This window comes from Triticum dicoccoides, chromosome 5A (genome assembly GCF_002162155.2).
Source record: "Triticum dicoccoides isolate Atlit2015 ecotype Zavitan chromosome 5A, WEW_v2.0, whole genome shotgun sequence".
NCBI classification, from domain to species: domain Eukaryota; kingdom Viridiplantae; phylum Streptophyta; class Magnoliopsida; order Poales; family Poaceae; genus Triticum; species Triticum dicoccoides.
In genome coordinates this window covers 546,752,051-546,766,305 of record NC_041388.1, presented here as the reverse complement: position 1 = coordinate 546,766,305, position 14,255 = coordinate 546,752,051, and positions in this window count along the sequence as shown.

Below are 14,255 nucleotides of genomic sequence, written 5' to 3'. Positions count from 1 at the left end.
TAGTCGGCAAGGAAACTAGGAGGGTTCTCCCAATTGATCCATCAATCGACGTCTATGATGGACCATACAACTTTCATAACACTGAAACGAGGAAGGATATCACAATGTTGAAACAAGAGTTCAACAATGTGTTGCAGATGAGGATCCCTGGTTGGAATACCAATCTCATGGACTGGTCAACGCATGGCATCTCTTCAACCGGCAGGCGGTAATATAGTAAATCGATCACACGTGTAATAAGCAGACCGTTATAGTTTTAATATAGTTAATTTTGTTTGTAACAAGGAAGACTCCGCTTTCCTTGTCCTACAGGAGATGGCCCACCAGAATGGTACTACTAATTCTGGTAGGAAGACCACTCACGTAAGTACACAATAACGAGGTTTATCATGTGATTTGTTTTGCAGCAATTTATAAATTACTATTTTTCCATCTTCTCTAGGATTCAATACAGCTCAGAAAGAACCTGCTAGTCCAGATGCTGACGATAAAAAACAATGAAGGAGCTGGAAACATACCAGATGAAATTAAAGCTGCGTTGAGGGTTTTAAACGACTGAATATGGTCCATTGCATTTTTGTATGTCGCAAATAAATGGCTACTACATCTTTGTTAGGGATCGTATTCAGAATTATCTACTTGGCAATACGGATATCTATAAAATGCATTAGATGGTATATATAGGTTTAAATACTTTTTTTGTTTTTGATATATTAAACATTTGTTTCGCGACGCACCCTATAACTCCCGTGCGTTAACGTCAATTATAACAGTAAAGTCATGAACTACATAATTGGCAATACAAACTATATATAACTAACCCGTCAATGCCTTCTTATCTACATCAGCGCTAATACGGATTGATCTGAAGCCCTAACTCCATTAATGATGAGGCTATCTAAAACATCTTCTTCTACCATTGGCAATGGCAAAGAAGTAGGTCATTAGGGAGTCCCCTTTAAGAGTCCAATTGAGGGTACCACGCTGACGCCAATATATATCTGCCTGCTGATGCAGCTGCACCAGAGCGGATTCAAGGTTGTATTGGACTGACCAATCATGCTCCGAGAGGCCTATCGCATCTGCTAAAAGTTCCACGCCCACGATCTGGGCCTCTAAAGATTTTTTCTCCCTGCGGGTCTCCGGTGCTCTGTTAAGAGACCAGCCCCTAATAAGAAACTTACGAAGCTCATACGAGCATTTGTGCCAGTCGTCCATGGGCCCAAAGGATCGATGTGAAGGGTTAAGAAGGCTAGAAATCTAGGTGGCAAGATTATTGATGAATCCTCCACTAGAAGCCAGGAAGCATCGAATTGGAAGGGCGAAGAGGTCATATGTTGGTTTAAGCCAGCGTCCAAAATGGAGGGGAGCATGAACTATATATATTTAAATACTTTTTTGTTTTGGATATATTAAACATATGTTTTGCGACGCACCCTTGATCTCGAAATATCACATCAATTATAACTGTAAAGTCATGAACTACATAATTGGCAATACGAACTATATATAACTATCATACGTCAATGATGCAGTTGTAGCCAAGAAAAATGGACAATAGATGACTTTGTTTTTCAACACGGCTCAATAAAAAGCTCGTTTCCCTCGGTCCTTTTATCTACATTTGGAATAATAATGTATTCACACAGAACAATCATTTCTGTTAAAGTGTGTTTTCTTTTTGCTTGTCAACTCTAAGTGTAGCCATTATGGCAGTATGTATTTTTTGTACGCTTACTTAATTCGGGATATCTGGTTTTATACAAAGGTTGATTTTTTTTGATTCTTTGAGATTGAACTATAAATATGGCATGCCTTAGTAACAATATATTCAACTATAAAAAGGAGAAAGATCTGATACGCCCCCATCACGTTTTTTTATAATTACAAAGAATCATCTACGTCTTAAAAATGACTTGATATATTTGGCAGGAAATAAAAAGCATTAAAAATATATCCGTTTATATATATGCTGCATAGACATCCTAATTGCCAAGACACCTCATAGAACGATCACTCACGCGTATCGATCAGCGATGGAGCCCATCATTGGAAACAATGCGCCGGCGGTCCAGGTTGTGGCAGCGCGCACTTACCAGGAGGTTTCTGTGCCCAGGCCCCTGGATGCCGCTGCCCCCGACCCCAATGAGGCTGCCCTCCAGATACACGATGTTGTGGCCGACCCCCAGGAGGATTTGCCCGCACCCCTGCATCTTCTGCCCCCACCAAGGCATTTCGTGGAAGATGCACTCGAATATATATTCGGCTTCATTAACGGCATTCATGATGAGCAGACACTAGAGTAAGTTATGGTATTGTATGTTTATTTTCTCTAAAGAAATCTTATTAGAACTAGGTCGTACACAGCAGACTCTATTTGATATAGGAGTATGATATTGCTTGATTTGTTTTTCTTTAGATTAAATCTTACTTTTTGCGGCCAGCAGTACAAAATTATTTTTTGTTAAATGTTTTGGCAGTATTTCTATTGCACATCTACAGTATGTAATGAATAACAAAATTCTAATATTATTTGCAGTACAAATGTTGAACAACTTAATGTCCTTACTATATTGTACAACAATTTTATATTGTTTTTGAACAGCCAGCAATCTTGGTATAATGGGTGCTACCTAAATTTTCCTGCTCTTAATTTCTAGCAAATTAATATTGTTCTTACAGATAAGCTATTATTTAATTTTAGCTTTTGCTAGAAGGTGCTGAAACAATTTTTATGCTCTATAGTTTATCAAAATCTTACGTTCTGCTCATAGCTATTAGATTATCTAGAAAATGTTACCATATGAACAATTTTATGTTTGAAAGTACCACTTGTATTGCTAACCATTTTTATTTATTTTTATGTGCAGCTCAATCTGGATAAGAAGCGATACACCGTACCATATCGAAATCAGCCTCAGAATGCTGAAGGACACACTATTTGTAACATCCGCAAGTCTACATCCCGATTGCTTCAACCTCGCTGTTCGTAAGCTTGCTAGCGCTGAAGTAGAGAGGCATGCAGGCACCAACATGGTTGGAGGAAAACATTATTTTGACTTGCAGTTCCATGCTCAATCACGAGCTCTAAGGTATTCATGGATGCCGCAAGGGCAGCGCACCTCGACGCTGATCAACAATGCTGTTCTACAGCCCTTTCCTAGATATGATATGTTCAACTCCACAATTGTAAGAGTTTTTAATTCCTAAATTATTTTTTCTTTCCTGAGAGCAATTAACCTGTGTTGACCTTATGTAGTATCTACTTCCGTTGTCTATCCCGGATTCCTCGTATGGTCTACTTGTGGTAAATCGAATGAGGAGAAGGGTTATCATATTTAATCCATCACTAGACGTACGACAAGTGGGAAATAGCTCACACAACAAAGAGATGATGAAGGAAATCACTATTTTGAAGCAAGAACTCAATGAAGTGTTGCAGGCTAGGGTCCTTGAATGGAACATCGAACTCATGGATTGGCGACAAGACAACATGTCATTCAATTTTTGGCGGTAATTTAATAAATTTTTCAGATGAATAAAATGCAGTATGTAGAAATCTCAAGTTTTTATTCTGTTTGTCACAGCAAAGACTCGGGTTTCTTAGTTCTACAAGAGATGGCCCACCAGCTAGGTTCTTTGCGTAGCATGACCTGGATGAACACTACAGTAATTATCTTTATGACGAGTTTTAATGTGCCATTTATAATCCAACCACTTCAGCGTTTCATGGTGAATTTTTTTCATTGTTTCTAGGATCCAATTATGCTCAGGAGCCAAGTGGTAGTCCAGATGCTCATGGTCAAAGACAATCTAGCTGCTGGAAACATCCCTCAGGAGATTACAGTGACCTTGAGGGTTTTGAACAACTAAATATGCTTCTATGCATGCAGAACCGTCAGGAATACTTCAATCATCTTGTCATGTTTGGTTATGGATTGAAACTATAATTTTTGTTTTTGGGTTTACAATATTTAAGAACTAATTGGAGTTTTGGTACTACTACAAGTTGGTTTTGCTGTTATGTTTGTTCTTTTGGTAATTTCTGTTTGTCATGTGGCAGGATCAAGCACCTGAGTTTGTGGACGCTCTTGTAGCTAGCGACTCTGCTGAGCTTTCTGGTTAATGGTAAGCTTGATTCCCGCCACAAAAGAAATGTGGGGAAAATATTTATTAGAGGAAAGGCACCGGCCCCCACAGTTGAAATCAGGGGGGGGCAAATTTGATAGGGAAATAAATCAGGGCCCCACCATTCAAATCAGGGGGTCGGAGATTTATTTAGAGGGGGCCAAACACTGGGCCCCACAAAACACGCAGCCAACAACGCTTTCTGGGTTGGCATCGAGTGTTGCACTTCCTCACGACAGAGTAAGTCTGGTTTCTTTGATTTTTTTTCGTTTGGGAAAGTTATGGGGTAAGGGAGACATAATTTAGGCAACTTTTAATCTGTTACTGGTTTTTTTGCATAGTCTAATCAAAACAAATATCTTGCCGATTTTGTTGATAGTAATTTTTTATGGAAACATGCAAATAAGGAAGGACAGGGTGCACCTTCCTAACTGTTGTCGCACAATTCCACACGGCCTCATATATACTCAATAAAATCCTACCGGCTCCTTCCTCTCTCGCTTTACCAGTTGTACGACCGACTTTTTGCCCCGTCAATGGAAGCAATGGCGAATTTTGGGGGAGTGCGACACGCCGTCGACTACGTGTACGATTTCATAGCACTTTCCTCAGACGAAGAACTACTAGAGTAAGTTCTCACGGCCTGATACATCTAATATTTTTTGCTCTTCATGTACATGTATACTTTGCATTTAGAAGATATACCCCCATAACAAATCTCCCTACCCTGTACATATATACTTTACGTTTAGATTAGAAGATATACCCTGGTTAGGATCACGTGGTCTTTGTCTAAGTTCAAACGTCTGTTACAAAGGCTGAATGTGTAGTTATTTTTCTTATACAGGTATATAAATACATATTCAATGGTTGTTACCAGATATTATATTTGTATTGGTAAATTGTGTCTAAAACCAGTGTTTTGCGGCGTCTAACATAAATAGCTGATAAGTATGAAACGAAATACGTATGAAACTGTGGTCCAAAACTATGGGGTCTAACACCTTTTACAACAATGTTGAACAAGCTATAAACTACATGTTGAATTTTTTCATCCAAAATCTACAACAATTTTTATGCAGGTCCATGTACTACTACGAAAACACTTCAATCTGTTTGTTTATTGCCCGTACATAATATTAAAATACTTAACTTGGTAGAGATTACAATATCTTTTAGGTCATTTAATGTGATATACTATTGTTTAATTATTCATATCTTATAGACAGCAACACAGTTTTATCGTTTGAGTTTAGGATTACTTGAAGTCATATCATTGGTATGAACCTTGATCTTAATTTTTTACAGCACAATCTGGATTAGGAGCCCGCGCCCATTCCCTATCGAGATTAGCCTACGGATCATCCGAGACACCATCCTAGGAGATGGACTTGTCCATCCGTTATGCTTCAATCTAGCTGTGCGTAAGATTACTACCGACGTAGCAGAGAGGAGCGCAGGCACCAGCTCTGTTGGAAAGACACATTTTCTCAATTTGGGATTCCATGTGCAAGCACGGGCGCTAAGGCAGACTTGGTTAAGCCAAGCACAGCGCACCAATGCACTGATTAACAATGTCGTGCTTGAGCCTTTTCCAAGATACGACGTGTTTCACACCCCTACAATTGTAAGTGTTCTCATTCTTACAAATTAGTTGGTTACTTTGTTTGACATTTACCTTTGTCTACCAAATGCAGTATCTTCTACCACTGTCACTCGTGGATTCGTCCTACGGTCTTTTAGCAGTGAACATGGAAATGGAGAGGACTATCGTTATTGATTATTCGAACCAGGATGTGTTTCATTTTGAGGAGGACCCCCATGGCACTGAACTTCAGAGGGAAGCCCTTTTAGTGAAGCAAGAATTCAGCTCTGTATTGCAACAGGAGGCCCCTGATAGGAACAGCCAACTTGTGGAATGGCCCGAACAAGATAACATTCATGTTTCACCTCGGCGGTACTATTCTAAATTTGGCTTGCATATTAGTGTGTGCTCTAATATAGCTAATACAATATGTTTTTTTGGTGACAGTATGGACTCCGGATTCAAAGTTCTACAAGAGATGGCCCATCTGTATGAAACCATCGGTAATGACATGGTTCATAATATGCCTAGGACTGACGTAAGTGATTTTGTAATGAGGTTACAGATTGCATATATTTTCTAAATATATCTTCTGACTTTGTTTATGCACAATTTGTAGGATCCACAAAGTCTCAGGAAGCGACTAATGGTCCAGCTGTTGATGGTTAGGGATAACAAAGCAAAGGATAACATTTCAGAGCAAGTTAGAGCAGCGTTGATATTTATTAGTGGCTAAGGAGGACTTCTGCATCGATAAATACCTTATAATAAAATGATGTTTAGTTGCTTTCTAGGAAATATATGTTTCAATGCCCGTGCTGATCAGATGATCAGTTGACATTTTCTCTTATATTTATGTTGGTTGGTATCCACTAGCTATAGATTGATGTTGGCATCTGAAGGAAATATGCCCTAGAGGCAATAATAAAGTTATTATTTATTTCCTTATATTATGATAAAAGTTTATTATTCATGCTAGAATTGTATTAACCGAAAACATAATACATGTGTGAATACATAGACAAACAGAGTGTCACTAGTATGCCTCTACTTGACTAGCTCGTTAATCAAAGATGGTTATGTTTCCTAACCATGGACAAAGAGTTGTCATTTGATTAAACGGCATCACATCATTAGTTGAATGATCTGATTGACATGACCCATTCCATTAGCTTAGCACCCGATCGTTTAGTATGTTGCTATTGCTTTCTTCATGACTTATACATGTTCCTATGACTATGAGATTATGTAACTCCCGTGTGCCGGAGGAACACTTTATGTGCTACCAAACGTCACAACGTAACTGGGTGATTATAAAGGTGCTCTACAGGTGTCTCCAAAGGTACATGTTGGGTTGACGTATTTCGAGATTAGGATTTGTCACTCCGATCGTCGGAGAGGTATCTCTGGGCCCTCTCGGTAATGCACATCACTTAAGCCTTGCAAGCAATGCAACTAATGAGTTAGTTGCGAGATGATGTATTACGGAACGAGTAAAGAGACTTGCCGGTAACGAGATTGAACTAGGTATTGGATACCGACGATCGAATCTCGGGCAAGTAACATATCGATGACAAAGGGGACAACGTATGTTGTTATGCGGTCTGACCGATAAAGATCTTCGTAGAATATGTAGGAGCCAATATGGGCATCCAGGTCCCGCTATTGGTTATTGACCGGAGACATGTCTCGGTCATGTCTACATTGTTCTCGAACCCGTAGGGTCCGCACGCTTAAGGTTTCGATGACAGTTATATTATGAGTTTATACGTTTTGATGTACCGAAGGTTGTTCGGAGTCCCGGATGTGATCACAGACATGACGAGGAGTCTCTAAATGGTCGAGACATAAAGATTGATATATTGGAAGCCTATGTTTGGATATCGGAAGTGTTCCGGGTGAAATCAGGATTTTACCGGAGTACCGGGAGGTTACCGGAACCCCCCGGGAGCTATATGGGCCTTAACGGGCCTTAGTGGAAAAGAGAAGAGGCAGCCTGAGATGGGCCGCGCGCCCCTCCCCTCCCTTGGTCCGAATAGGACAAGAAGAGGGGGCCGGCCCCCCTTTCTCTTTTCCCCCTCCGCGAATCCTATTCCAACTAGGATTGGGGGGGGGGGGATCCTACTCCCGGAGGGAGTAGGACTCCTCTTGGCGCGCCACCTCTAGGCCGGCCGCACCCCCCCTTGAGCCTTTATATACGGAGGCAGGGGCACCCCAGAGACACACAAGTTGATCCACGTGATCATATTCTTAGCCGTGTGCGGCGCCCCCTGCCACCATAGTCCTCGATAATATTGTAGCGGTGCTTAGGCGAAGCCCTGCCACAGTAGTACATCAAGATCGTCACCACGCCATCGTGCTGACGGAACTCTTCCCTGACACTTTGCTGGATCGGAGTCCGGGGATCGTCATCGAGCTGAACGTGTGCTAAAACTCAGAGGTGCCGTAGTTTCCGTGCTTGATCGGTCGGGCCGTGAAGACGTACGACTACATCAACCAAACGCTTCCATTGTCGATCTACAAGGGTATGTAGATCACACTCTTCCCTCTCGTTGCTATGCATCACCATGATCTTGCGTGTGCGTAGGAATTTTTTTGAAATTACTACGTTCCCCAACAGTGGCATCCGAGCCTAGGTTTTATGTGTTGATGTTATATGCACGAGTAGAACACAAGTGAGTTGTGGGCGATATAAGTCATACTGCTTACCAGCATGTCATACTTTGGTTCAACGGTATTGTTGGATGAATCGGCCCGGACCGACATTACGCGTACGCTTACGCGAGACCGGTTCTCCCGACGTGCTTTGCACATAGGTGGCTTGCGGGTGACAGTTTCTCCAACTTTAGTTGAACCGAGTGTGGCTACGCCCGGTCCTTGCGAAGGTTAAAACAGCACCAACTTGACAAACTATCGTTGTGGTTTTGATGCGTAGGTAAGATTGATTCTTGCTTAAGCCCGTAGCAGCCACGTAAAACTTGCAACAACAAAGTAGAGGACGTCTAACTTGTTTTTGCAGGGCATGTTGTGATGTGATATGGTCAAGACATGATGCTGAATTTTATTGTATGAGATGATCATGTTTTGTAACCGAGTTATCGGCAACTGGCAGGAGCCATATGGTTGTCGCTTTATTGTATGCAATGCAATCGCGTTGTAATGCTTTACTTTATCACTAAGCGGTAGCGATAGTCGTGGAAGCATAAGATTGGCGAGACGACAATGATGCTACGATGGAGATCAAGGTGTCGCGCCGGTGACGATGGTGATCATGACGGTGCTTCGGAGATGGAGATCACAGGCACAAGATGATGATGGCCATATCATATCACTTATATTGATTGCATGTGATGTTTATCTTTTATGCATCTTATCTTGCTTTGATTGACGGTAGCATTATAAGATGATCTCTCACTAAATTATCAAGAAGTGTTCTCCCTGAGTATGCACCGTTGCGAAAGTTCTTCGTGCTGAGACACCACGTGATGATCGGGTGTGATAGGCTCTACATTCAAATACAACAGGTGCAAAACAGTTGCCCACGCGGAATACTCAGGTTATACTTGACGAGCCAAGCATATGCAGATATGGCCTCGGAACACGGAGACCGAAAGGTCGAGCGTGAATCATATAGTAGATATGATCAACATAGTGATGTTCACCAATGAAACTACTCCATCTCACGTGATGATCGGACATGGTTTAGTTGATTTGGATCACGTGATCACTTAGAGGATTAGAGGGATGTCTATCTAAGTGGGAGTTCTTTAAGTAATTTGATCAATTGAACTTAAATTTATCATGAACTTAGTACCTGATAATATCTTGCTTATGTATGTTTGTAGATAGATGGCCCGTGCTGTTGTTCCGTTGAATTTTAATGCGTTCCTTGAGAAAGCAAAGTTGAAAGATGATGGTAGCAATTACACGGACTGGGTCCGTAACTTGAGGATTATCCTCATTGCTGCACAGAAGAATTATGTCTTGGAAGCACCGCTGGGTGCCAGGCCTGCTGCTGGAGCAACACCAGATGTTATGAACGTCTGGCAGAGCAAAGATGATGACTACTCGATAGTTCAGTGTGCCATGCTTTACGGCTTAGAATCGGGACTTCAACGACGTTTTGAACGTCATGGAGCATATGAGATGTTCCAGGAGTTGATGTTAATATTTCAAGCAAATGCCCGAATTGAGAGATATGAAGTCTCCAATAAGTTCTATAGCTGCAAGATGGAGGAGAACAGTTCTGTCAATGAGCATATACTCAAAATGTCTAGGTATAATAATCACTTGATTCATATGGGAGTTAATCTTCCAGATGATTGCGTCATTGACAGAATTCTCCAATCACTGCCACCAAGCTACAAGAGCTTCGTGATGAACTATAATATGCAAGGGATGAATAAGACTATTCCCGAGCTCTTCGCAATGCTGAAAGTTGCGGAGGTAGAAATCAAAAAGGAGCATCAAGTGTTGATGGTCAACAAGACCACTAGTTTCAAGAAAAAGGGCAAAGGGAAGAAGAAGGGGAACTTCAAGAAGAACAGCAAGCAAGTTGCTACTCAAGAGAAGAAACCCAAGTATGGACCTAAGCCTAAAACTGAGTGCTTCTACTGCAAGCAGACTGGTCACTGGAAGTGGAACTGCCCCAAGTATTTGGCGGAGAAGAAGGATGGAAAGGTGAACAAAGGTATATGTGATATACATGTTATTGATGTGTACCTTACTAATGCTCGCAGTAGCACCTGGATATTTGATACTGGTTCTGTTGCTAATATTTGCAACTCGAAACAAGGACTACGAATTAAGCGAAGATTGGCTAAGGACGAGGTGACGATGCGCGTGGGAAACGGTTCCAAAGTTGATGTGATCACGGTCGGCACGCTACCTCTACATCTACCTTCGGGATTAGTATTAGACCTAAATAATTGTTATTTGGTGCCAGTGTTGAGCATGAACATTATATCTGGATTTTGTTTAATGCGAGACGGTTATTCATTTAAATCAGAGAATAATGGTTGTTCTATTTATATGAGTAATATCTTTTATGGTCATGCACCCTTGAAGAGTGGTCTATTCTTATTGAATCTCGATAGTAGTGACACACATATTCATAATGTTGAAGCCAAAAGATGCAGAGTTGATAATGATGGTGCAACTTATTTGTGGCACTGCCGTTTAGGTCATATCGGTGTAAAGCGCATGAAGAAACTCCATACTGATGGACTTTTGGAACCACTTGATTATGAATCACTTGGTACTTGCGAACCGTGCCTCATGGGCAAGATGACTAAAACACCGTTCTCCGGTACTATGGAGAGAGCAACAGATTTGTTGGAAATCATACATACAGATGTATGTGGTCCGATGAATATTGAGGCTCGTGGCGGATATCGTTATTTTCTCACCTTCACAGATGACTTAAGCAGATATGGGTATATCTACTTAATGAAACATAAGTCTGAAACATTTGAAAGGTTCAAAGAATTTCAGAGTGAAGTTGAAAATCATCGTAACAAGAAAATAAAGTTTCTACGATCTGATCGTGGAGGAGAATATTTGAGTTATGAGTTTGGTGTACATTTGAAACAATGCAGAATAGTTTCGCAACTCACGCCACCCGGAACACCACAGCGTAATGGTGTATCCGAACGTCGTAATCGTACTTTACTAGATATGGTGCGATCTATGATGTCTCTTACTGATTTACCGCTATGGTTTGGGGTTATGCTTTAGAGACGGTCGCATTCACGTTAAATAGGGCACCATCAAAATCCGTTGAGACGATGCCTTATGAACTATGGTTTGGCAAGAAACCAAAGTTGTCGTTTCTGAAAGTTTGGGGCTGCGATGCTTATGTGAAAAAGCTTCAACCTGATAAGCTCGAACCCAAATCGGAGAAATGTGTCTTCATAGGATATCCAAAGGAAACGATTGGATACACCTTCTATCACAGATCCGAAGGCAAGACTTTTGTTGCTAAATTCGGAAACTTTCTGGAGAAGGAGTTTCTCTCGAAAGATGTGAGTGGGAGGAAAGTAGAACTTGATGAGGTAACTGTACCTGCTCCCTTATTGGAAAGTAGTACATCACATAAAACTGTTTCTGCGACACCTACACCAATAAGTGAGGAAGCTAATGATAATGATCATGAAACTTCAGGACAAGATACTACTGAACCTCGTAGATCAACCAGAGTGAGATCCACGCCAGAGTGGTACGGTAATCCTGTTCTGGAAATCATGCTTCTAGATCATGATGAACCTACGAACTATGAAGAAGCGATGGTGAGCCCAGATTCCGCAAAATGGCTTGAAGCCATGAAATCTGAGATGGGATCCATGTATGAGAACAAAGTATGGACTTTGGTTGACTTGCCCGATGATCGGCAAGCAATTGAGAATAAATGGATCTTCAAGAAGAAGACTGACGCTGACAGTAATATTACTGTCTACAAAGCTCGACTTGTCGCAAAAGGTTTTCGACAAGTTCAAGGGGTTGACTACGATGAGACCTTCTCACCCGTAGCGATTCTTAAGTCTATCCGAATCATGTTAGCAATTGCCGCATTTTATGATTATGAAATTTGGCAGATGGATGTCAAAACTGCATTCCTGAATGGATTTCTGGAAGAAGAGTTGTATATGATGCAACCGGAAGGTTTTGTCGATCCAAAGGGAGCTAACAAAGTGTGCAAGCTCTAGCGATCCATTTATGGACTGGTGCAAGCCTCTCGGAGTTGGAATAAATGCTTTGATAGTGTGATCAAAGCATTTGGTTTTATACAGACTTTTGGAGAAGCCCGTATTTACAAGAAAGTGAGTGGGAGCTCTATAGCATTTCTGATATTATATGTGGATGACATATTACTGATTGGAAATGATATAGAATTTCTGGATAGCATAAAGGGGTACTTGAATAAGAGTTTTTCAATGAAAGACCTCGATGAAGCTGCTTACATATTAGGCATAAAGATCTATAGAGATAGATCAAGACGCTTAATTGGACTTTCACAAAGCACATACCTTGACAATATTTTGAAGAAGTTCAAAATGGATCAAGCAAAGAAAGGGTTCTTGCCTGTGTTACAAGGTGTGAAGTTGAGTCGGACTCAATGCCCGACCACTATAGAAGATAGAGAGAAAATGAAAGATGTTCCCTATGCTTCAGCCATAGGCTCTATCATGTATTCAATGCTGTGTACCAGACCTGATGTGTGCCTTGCTATAAGTTTAGCAGGGAGGTACCAAAGTAATCCAGGAGTGGATCACTGGATAGCGGTCAAGAACATCCTGAAGTACCTGAAAAGGACTAAGGATATGTTTCTCGTATATGCAGGTGACAAAGAGCTCATTGTAAACAGTTACGTTGATGCAAGCTTTGACACTGATCCGGATGATTCTAAATCACAAACCGGATACGTGTTTACATTAAACGGTGAAGCTGTCAGTTGGTGCAGTTCTAAACAAAGCGTCGTGGCGGGATCTACATGTGAAGCAGAGTACATAGCTGCTTCGGAAGCAGCAAACGAAGGAGTCTGGATGAAGGAGTTCATATCCGATCTAGGTGTCATACCTAGTGCATCGGGTCCAATGAAAATCTTTTGTGACAATACTGGTGCAATTGCCTTGACAAAGGAATCCAGATTTCACAAGAGAACCAAACACATCAAGAGATGCTTCAATTCCATCCGGGATCTAGTCCAGGTGGGAGACATAGAGATTTGCAAGATACATACGGAGCTGAATGTAGCAGACCCGTTGACTAAGCCTCTTCCACGAGCAAAATATGATCAGCACCAAAGCTCCATGGGTGTTAGAATCATTACTGTGTAATCTAGATTATTGACTCTAGTGCAAGTGGGAGACTAAAGGAAATATGCCCTAGAGGCAATAATAAATTTATTATTTATTTCCTTATATCGTGATAAAAGTTTATTATTCATGCTAGAATTGTATTAACCGGAAACATAATACATGTGTGAATACATAGACAAACAGAGTGTCACTAGTATGCCTCTACTTGACTAGCTCGTTAATCAAAGATGGTTATGTTTCCTAACCATGGACAAAGAGTTGTCATTTGATTAAACGGGATCACATCATTAGTTGAATGATTTGATTGACATGACCCATTCCATTAGCTTAGCACCCGATCGTTTAGTATGTTGCTATTGCTTTCTTCATGACTTATACATGTTCCTATGACTATGAGATTATGTAACTCCCGTGTGCCGGAGGAACACTTTGTGTACTACCAAACGTCACAACGTAACTGGGTGATTATAAAGGTGCTCTACAGGTGTCTCCAAAGGTACATGTTGGGTTGACGTATTTCGAGATTAGGATTTGTCACTCCGATCGTCGGAGAGGTATCTCTGGGCCCTCTCGGTAATGCACATCACTTAAGCCTTGCAAGCAATGCAACTAATGAGTTAGTTGCGAGATGATGTATTATGGAACGAGTAAAGAGACTTGCCGGTAACGAGATTGAACTAGGTATTGGATACCGACGATCGAATCTCGGGCAAGTAACATACCGA